Below are 9,605 nucleotides of genomic sequence, written 5' to 3'. Positions count from 1 at the left end.
TTTAAGGGGGGTGGGGAGGTTTGAAGATTTCTGGGCCAATTGCCAGAATTTGGGGCTGATTGCTGAATTACTTTAAATAAAGGCATAATTTGTTTAAGAGAAGAGAAGTCGCAAAATGCCAGCTCCCAGATCTATCGGAGACAACTAGATACTGACTGCATTCCATTTGCTACTCACCCGAGTAAGCACACTTGTAAGCTTGTAAGCCACTCAATTTTCCATAAAAGAAGCCAGGCCAGCATACATGAAGTACATACCCGTATTTTTCGCTCTATAAGACGCACCAGACCACAAGACGCACCTAGTTTTTGGAGGAGGAAAACAAGAACAAAAATATTCTGAATCTTAGAAGCCAGAACAGCAAGAGGGATCGCTGTGCAGTGAAAGCAGCAATCCCTCTTGCTGTTCTGGCTTCTGGGATAGCTGTGTAATGTGCATTCGCTCCATAAGACGCACACACATTTCCCCTTACTTTTTAGGAGGGAAAAAGTGAGTCTTATAGAGCAAAAAATACAGTATATTATCCCTCCCCCACTTCCTATAAATTATCATTGTTGTTGATTTAAAAATACCTTTTACTTATGGTCACCAATCTAGGTGATGCACGTTACTAGACATAATTTCATATCTGTAATAATTGTAATAATTTTAGTATATATGTATACATTTCTCTACTTTTTTGTTTATTATTTGTGGACAAATGCCTCTATAAATTAACATTAACGGCTTTTGATGGCTGGTGGTTGAATAAATGCCATTCAGCTGGGTAGCAGCTACAGAGAGTGAGAGAAAACATGAATGTACACCTAGCCAGTGAAAGAGTCGAGAGGTTTGCATCTTTTCAGCTGGCTGTGAAAGGAGCCTTGGCAGGATCCGAGGATGTGAGTTTATTTCTGGGGTTGAACTGATGCTGTTTAATAGACTACCACTATCCGTCTCAGAGTTTTCCTGCTCCCCCGTGTTCAGTGTTTATGCTTTTAAATAAACAAATATTTCAAATACAACATAAACTCTCCTTGTGATGTTGCTGGTGAAACTTCCCTCTTCTACACCTGACCCTGGTAAACAAACAAACACACACACACACACACACACACACACACACCATTCAGTACAGTGGCACCTTGGTTCTCAAACTTAATCCGTTCCAGAAGTCTGTTCCAAAACCAAAGCGTTCCAAAACCAAATCCCGCTTTCCCATAGAAAGTAATGCAAAATGGATTCATCCATTTCAGACTTAAAAACAACCCCTAAAACAGCAATTTACCATGTTTTTTTACTATCTAACGAGACCATTGATCTGTAAAATGAAAGCAATAAACAATGTACTGCAGTCACACAATCAATCCATCAATCAGTAGCTGAACTGCGTTCCACACAGTCACAAAAACACAAACAAAAAGAGCCGCAAAAACAAAAACACAAAATAAATAGCAAAAACAAACAGACCTCAGCATAACACTCAAAACTGAAGCGTAACACTCAAAACGGAGCACGTTTGACTTCTGGAAAAAGTTCACAAACCAGAACACTTACTTCTGGGTTTGCAATGTTTGGGTTCCAAGTTGTTTGAGTACCAAGGCGTTTGAGAACCAAGGTACCACTGTATCTGTATTAGGATCATCTAGTCCAAACTCCTGTAATGCAGGAATAGACAGCTGTCCCTTATGGGGATCAAACCTGCGACATTGGTGTTATCAGCGCCAACTGAGCTGTCCAGCAAGAATGGATAACCTGTGGCTCTCCAAATGTTGTTAGACTACAACTCCCATCATCTGTGACTGTTGGCCAATGGGAACTGGAGTCCAGAGCTGCAGCTTCACTGTCCTTGCTGGGAAGAAACCAACACTGCAATAGCATCAGAAGTCTTCAAAACTTTATCCTCAAGGAAACTGGTCTTGTAAACCAAACTTCCATCTCCAGCTGAGGAAGTGAGGGTTATTTTCAAACAAGCAGCCTTTCCAGACCCACCTGGAGATGTTGTTGTTGTTGTTTAGTCATCCAACTCTTCATGACCCCATGGACCAGAGCTGGCCAGGCACTCCTGTCTTCCACTGCCTCCCGCAGTTTGGTCAAACTCATGCTGGTCGCTTCCAGAACACTGTCCAACCATCTCGTCCTCTGCCGTCCCCTTCTCCTTGTGCTCTCCATCTTTCCCAACATCAGAGTCTTTTCCAGGGAGTCTTCTCTTCTCATGAGGTGGCCAAAGTCTTGGAGCCTCACTCAGCTTTAGGATCTGTCCTTCCAGTGAGCACTCAGGGCTGATTTCCTTCAGAATTGATAGTTTTGACCTTCTTGCAGTCCATGGGACTCTCTAGAGTCTCCTCCAACACCATAATTCAAAAGCATCAATTCTTCGGCGATAAGCCTTCTTTATGGTCCAGCTGGACTACCTGGAGATACTTGGGACTGAATCCTGGGCTTTTTGCATGCAAACCTGATGCTTTGCTACTGAGCTACCATAACGGATGGGAGAGATTGCAATCCGGTTCACGTTTAAAACTGGGTTGATTTCCTTCATATTTCCCAAAACATGGCCATCCCTTGACATCAACACTTTCCTGAATATTGCAGTGCCATTTTCCGACCAAAGTGTACATAAAAATGAATATATCAGGGTACATGGGATAGAAACCCACAATCGGGAACTGAGCACAACAGAGCTCTCTCGACTTGCAGTTTCAAGGACCTGGTATTCAGAGCCACAGAGGAGGAGGCAGAACACCATAGACAGTAGCAACTGATAGCCTTATCCCACCCCCTGTTTTTTTGTAGAGTAAATCTCTGGCCACTAGATGAATCCATAGTGACCAAGATTAATTGGTTGCCTGCCTTTGTTTCATGCTAGATCCCCGATCACAGGAACAGACTTCACTGGTGTTTCAACACTATAGTGTTGCATTGGGGACCCCTTTAGCCTCCGGGGGAAATTCTCTGCTATGCAAGAACCACATGGTTCTGCACCTGGTGTCAACATTTCGCCTCCGCTTAACCACAGAGGCACTCCCCCCCCCCCCGTGAACTTTTGCAAGGCCTGAAAGTCCAGCAGTTTCAGGCTTGTGACAGCACACTGCCACCATCACTTCCCATTTTAAGCTTTTCTTACACAACTAGTTGACTCCAGGCTTGTGCACATTCCCGGCTGGTTTTACTCATCTGCTGCAAATCATGCTTCAACTTCACACCTCCTCCCTCTCCCTCTCTCTCTCTCTCTCTGAAACGAGAGAGCTTTCATAGTGATGCTGAGAGAGGAGAGTTTCCCCAATTGTCTAGGGTTTGTGAATTTGTTTCCCAGCGACTCAAGGCGATAAGAACAAGAAGAGCATACTGGATCAGGCCATTGGCCTATCTATTCCAGCATCCTGTTCTCATAAAGGCCAAGCAGATGCCACAGCAGGATCTGAGCACAAGAACACTCTTTCCTCTTGTCGTTTCTAGCAGCTGGTATATAGAAGCATTACTGCCTCCACAGCATAGACATCATGGCTAGTACAGTGGTACTTCAGGTTAAGAACTTAATTCGTTCCAGAGTTTTGTTCTTAACCTGAAACTGTTCTTAACCTGAAGCACCACTTTAGCTAATGGGGCCTCCCGCTGCCGTTACGCCGCCGGAGCACGATTTCTGTTCTTATCCTGAAGCAAAGTTCTTAACCCGAGGTACTATTTCTGGGTTAGCAGAGTCTGTAACCTGAAGCGTCTGTTACCCGAGGTACCACTGTAGCCATCAGTAGCCCTCTGATTTTCTGTTTTACAATTTAAAATACTAATTTAAACATCCTTAAAATATCAATGATATCCCTTCTTCTCTTTGCATGGTTCATTTTGCATATCTTTGTTGTTGTTGTTTAGTCGTTTAGTCGTGTCCGACTCTTCAACCTGGAGATGTTGTTGTTGTTGTTTAGTCATCCAACTCTTCATGACCCCATGGACCAGAGCTGGCCAGGCACTCCTGTCTTCCACTGCCTCCCGCAGTTTGGTCAAACTCATGCTGGTAGCTTCGAGAACACTATCCAACCATCTCGTCCTCTGTCGTCCCCTTCTTCTTGTGCCCTCCATCTTGCCCAACTTCAGGGTCTTTTCCAGGGAGTCTTCTCTTCTCATGAGGTGGCCAAAGTCTTGGAGCCTCAGCTTCAGGATCTGTCCTTCCAGTGAGCACTCAGGGCTGATTTCCTTAAGAATGGATGCGTTTGATCTTCTTGCAGTCCATGGGACTCTCAAGAGTCTCCTCCAGCACCATAATTCAAAAGCATTAATTCTTCGGCGATCAGCCTTCTTTATGGTCCAGTTCTTACTTCCATACATCACTACTGGGAAAACCATGGCTTTAACTATACGGACCTTTGTTGGCAATATCTTAGATCCCTGCATATTTTACATGAACTATACCATTCACTATTCCATTATTTCATCCATCAAAACATATTTACACTGTTGAATTCATCTTAATGCTGCCAACATTTTCAAGCATGCACAATTTCCTCCCACATATTCAATAGACATTTCCTGATCTTCTCTAAACGTATGTTCTTCTTGCTCTCTTATTCTGTATGTTAGGTCTGCAAGCTGCACATATCCCGCCAGCTTAAGTTGCCATTTTTCCTTAGTTTGGACCTCGCTCATTTTCCATTTGGGGGCTAACAAAACACGGGCTGCAATCGTAGCATACATGAATGACATTTCTTGACACCTGGGAATTTCAGTCTGAATTATTCCCAACAGAAAGGACTCTGGGTTTTTTGGGAGAAGTACTTGTAAACTTTCTCTATGCATAATCTTATAAATTTCTATCGTGACTCTGCTCACGTGCCTTTTCTCCAAACGAAAAAGTCCCAAACTCTGCAATCTTCCTTCATGGGGCAATTGCTGCATCTCCTGATCGCTTTAGTTGCTCTTTCTCAACCCTACAATATCTTGAGGGGTCCAAGCATTATTATGCTTTACCCACCCTAAGTGAATGACGGTGAAGTCATATGCTTGTAATTTCTTCAACTGCTGCTCTTTGCCTCTCAGGGTTTTTCAAAACCAGACTAACCACCACAGGGAGGGAGGGATAGACTGGTCTTGCCACAACTTCCTTCCAATGGAAAACAGTGGATGGGGCTTTGGGGCTTCACAACTGCTAGGGATTCTCTCCCCATCGGGCGATGGTTCCTGTCCTTAGCACTCAAGCTTTGGTTGTAATAAGTTGTAATAAGCAACTGGCAAGATCTGGTTTGTCCCTGCCCCCCAGTTATAGTTTCCCTCCAGACAGCAATCATGCAACACCATTGGGAAAGCGTTGCAGAACAAATTACAAAGCAGAATGAGATATGGACAGTCCAGTCTAAATAAAGGTAAAGGTAAAGGGACCCCTGACCAGTCATGGCCGACTCTGGGGTTGCGGCGCTCATCTCGCTTTATTGGCCGAGGGAGCCGGCGTACAGCTTCCAGGTCATGTGGCCAGCATGACTAAGCCGCTTCTGGCAAACCAGAGCAGCGCACGGAAACACCGTTTACCTTCCCACCGGAGCGGTACCTATTTATCTACTTGCACTTTGACGTGCTTTCGAACTGCTAGGTTGGCAGGAGCAGGGACCGAGTGATGGGAGCTCACCCCGTGGCAGGGATTTGAACCGCTGACCTTCTGATCGGCAAGCCCTTGGCTCTGTGGTTTAACCCACAGCGCCACCCGCGTCCCCAGTCTAAATAATGCCCTATTATTTTGCATCAATGACATGTGGCCAAAGCAAAGCAAAACAAAATCCATTCTGGAGGGACCCAGAGAAATGGTTCTTTTCCGTTCCACACAGTTCTAGTTATACCTTTACCTGGTGATTGACCAGTCAGCTGACGGAACCCCCAAACTACACATAGCTCAATACTATCTTTTTAAGGATGTGTGAAAAATCTGATGGTACTTGTTTGCTTGCTTTTTGCACCCTGGCTTCACTTTCCACCCTATATTGGGTTTCTGAGAAGACACAGTTGTTTGTTCTTCTTTGTGATGTTCTTTGAGGTAGGCACCAACCCTGCAATCTCGATACTGCAGGAGGAACAGGCTGTTTTCCTATTGTATTTTTAAAAACTGAAAGGAGAAGTCACAAGTCCGTCCAAGAGAAGGAGCGTGCTCCAAATGAAGAATGCAGATGCTGAGTGCGTTTGTCTCGTGGTCGCTTTTTCTTGCTGATTACTGTTATTACAGTTGAGTAGCTGTCCTTGGAGGTATTCCTTGATTCCAAGCTATCACTGGAGGTCCAGGTGGTCTTGATGGAAAGGAGTGCCTACGCTCAGCTTTCAGCTGCTGCACTAGTTGCAGCTGTCCTTGGGCTGGAATAGCTTGGCCTCAGATCACCTCATGCTTGGACTACTGCAGCACGCTTTACATGGGGCTACCCTTGAAGACAGTCCAAGAGCTGCAGCTGGCGCAGAATGCAGCTTTAAAGCCAGGCAGTGTGCTGGGGTCACATTTCACCTATTTTAAAGCACTGTACCATGGGTAGGCAAACTAAGGCCCGGGGGCCAGATCCGGCCCAATCGCCTTCTAAATCTGGCCCGCGGACATTCCGGGAATCAGCATGTTTTTACATGAGTAGAATGTGTGCTTTTATCTAAAATGCATCTCTGGGTTATTTGTGGGACATAGGAATTTGTTCATTCCCCCCGCACACAAAAAATATAGTTCGTGTTACGTACAGTCATACCTCGAGTTGAATGCGCTTCGGGTTGAGAGCGTTCGAGTTGCGCTCCGCAGCAACCCAGAAGTAACGGAGCGCGTTACTTCCGGGTTTCGCCGCTCATGCATGCACAGACGCTCAAAATGACATCATGCGCATGCGCGGAAGTGGCGAAACACAACCCGCGCATGCGCAGATGTGCTGTTGCATCTTATGTTCCGTTCAGGATGCGAACGGGCTCCGGAATGGATCCCGTTCGCATCCCGAGGTACCACTGTACTAACCTTGGAACCTAGAACAATAAGCAAGTAGGATCCTAGAATGCAACAACTGATTGGCTTACAGGAGAAGACCAATCAGGATCCAGGAGGGAAGCAGAATCAGCCAATCAGACCGGACTCATTGTGTAAATAATGTATATAAAAGCCTGTTTTTCGGGGGGCAATTCAATCACTGTTTTACAAGCTGCAATAAAGAGCATGAAATCACTACAGGACTCCGAGTATATTTCAGTCCGGCCCCCCACAAGGTCTGAGGGACAGTGGACCGGCCTCCTGCTGAAAAAGTTTGCTGGCCCCTGAACTGTACAGTGATAGAAGGGTCTGTCAAGGGTCTCTGCAGTGTCTGTCAATTCTCAGTTTCTTATTTACCCCGTCTTAAGTTCAGTTTTCAGCATTTCTGTTTTGGTTTGCAAGTTTTGTTGCACAAAGCTGAGTCCTCCTGATAACTAGTCAGCATTTTAGTGCAAATTTCCCGTAACGTACACAGCTGAATGTGCAGCTTCCTCTGACATTTGTGCAAGCAGTTTCCCCTGATATGATACAATTGTCTATGTTATCTACCCTCTAAGCCTTCTTCCCTTGGGTGTTACCCAAATGGTTCCTTCGATCATTCCTCTGCGTCCAACCAGTCAGTGATAGTCAGGGACCATATGCATACAAACGATGAAGGCAGAATAGTTAAACTGCCCAAACTGGTCAAACTATACCTTTAAAGCACGTTTGAAGCACATTCCCCCACTCCCCAACCTACCCGAAAAATTCTGGGCACTGCCATTTGCTAAGGGCTGCTGGGAATTGTAACTCTCTGAGGGGCAAACTACAGGGCCTGGAATTCTTTGAAGTGCGAAATGTGCTTTGAATGTGCTTTAAGGGTATTGTGTATACACAGCCCCAAGCTCCATTTAAAAGCCAGAACATCTTCCACTTCACCTTCATCTTGAATGCAGGTGGAAATATTCTACATCCTGTTCCGTTGACAGTCACTAAGGGTGACTGGTTATACGTGTAACAGGAATGCTGTATTTGCCTCACAGTGTGTGCCTTTTCGCAATTTAACTGCTGCATCGACCTTGATTTCCTCTATCCTGTACGTTTTCTCAACTTAACCGTCACCTTCACCTGTCATAATTAAAAGCCGTGCAATATTTCCTGGAATGACGACCCAGGGGTACAGTGGTACCTCGGGTTACATACGCTTCAGGTTACAGACGCTTCAGGTTGCAGACTCTGCTAACCCAGAAATAGTGCTTCAGGTTAAGAACTTTGCTTCAGGATAAGAACAGAAATCGGGCTCCGGCGGTGCGGCGGCAGCAGGAGGCCCCATTAGCTAAAGTGGTGCTTCAGGTTAAGAACAGTTTCAGGTTAAGTACGGACCTCCAGAACGAATTAAGTACTTAACCCGAGGTACCACTGTACTAGGTGAAGCAAACCCATCCTCTCACTTTAGCTACACAGGACGGAGAGCTATTGGGGATGAGGCTTTGCCTACTGCTATTTCCTTTAGACGATTTCTTCCCCTCCATGCTGTGGCTTAAATACATATATGCATGATCCCATAACTTCCAAGCGTCCCTATTTTCCAGGGACAGTCCTGCATTTAAAGAAGCCATCCAAGTTTCTGATTTCATTCCCGAATGTCCCGCTATTCCTTAGGACGTCCCTATTTTCATCAGTCACGGAGTTATGCGACCACCCGAGCCAGGGAGATAAGTAACCGTACAATCTTTAGAAGACATCTGAAGGAGGCAGCCCCCTGTATAGGGAAGTTTATTATACATTTTATAATGTGTAATGCTTTTTATATATGTTGGAAGCCAATCAGATGGCTGGAGTATAATCATAATACAGTGGTACCTCGGGTTACAAACGCTTCAGGTTACAGATTCCGCTAACCTAGAAATATTACCTCGGTTTAAGAACTTTGCTTCAGGATGAGAACAGAAATTGTGCTCCGGCGGCGCGGCGGCAGCGGGAGCCCCCATTAGCTAAAGTGGTTCCTCAGGTTAAGAACAGTTTCAGGTTAAGAACGGACCTCCAGAACGAATTAAGTTCTGAACCCGAGGTACCACTGTAACAGAATAGGGGATCCCTATTTTCGTCAGAGAAATGTTGGAGGGTATGTGATCCTTGTATGCATTTGGGTGTTTGCCTGACTTGTGTTTGGGCTGATCTAAAGTTCTTCCTCATGCACAAGTATACATTTTAACACCAATGCCAGGGGTGTGGTAGCCAGTGTGGTGTAGTGGTTAAGAGCGGTAGTCTCCTAATCTGGGGAACCGGGTTTGCGTCTCCGCTCCTCCACATGCAGCTGCTGGGTGACCTTGGGCCAGTCACACTTCTGTGAAGTCTCTCAGCCCCACTCACCTCACAGAGTGTTTGTTGTGGGGGAGGAAGGGAAAGGAGACTGTTAGCCGCTTTGAGACTCCTGAAGGGGAGTGAAAGGCGGGATATCAAATCCAAACTCTTCTTCTTCTTCTTCTTCTGAAAGCAGAGGTGCCGGCTTGGGCCCAAGATTAGGTAAAAAAGGTAAAGGACTCTTGGACGGTTAAGTCCAGTCAAAGGTTACTATGGGGTTGCAGGCCGAGGGAGTTGGGGTTTGTCCGCAGACATCGTTCTGGGTCATGTGGCCAGCATAACTAAACTGCTTCTGGCGCAACGGGACACCATGACG

General features: G+C 45.7%; 1 long non-coding RNA gene across 1 annotated transcript; it reads right to left on the bottom strand.

The window, feature by feature from the left end:
• Positions 1-100: 100 nt before the first annotated feature.
• Positions 101-1,004, bottom strand: LOC309377803. Its single transcript, XR_014171655.1, has 2 exons — positions 536-1,004; positions 101-271 (listed from the first exon to the last, which is right to left on the bottom strand). It is a non-coding gene; the product is annotated as an uncharacterized lncRNA (long non-coding RNA).
• Between the last annotated feature and the right edge of the window lie 8,601 nt (positions 1,005-9,605).

Source organism: Podarcis melisellensis (assembly GCF_964234715.1).
Source record: "Podarcis melisellensis genome assembly, chromosome: 9".
NCBI classification, from domain to species: Eukaryota; Metazoa; Chordata; class Lepidosauria; order Squamata; family Lacertidae; genus Podarcis; species Podarcis melisellensis.
The sequence above is the reverse complement of the archived record's forward strand: the minus strand, read 5'-3'. Positions and strand labels throughout refer to the sequence as shown.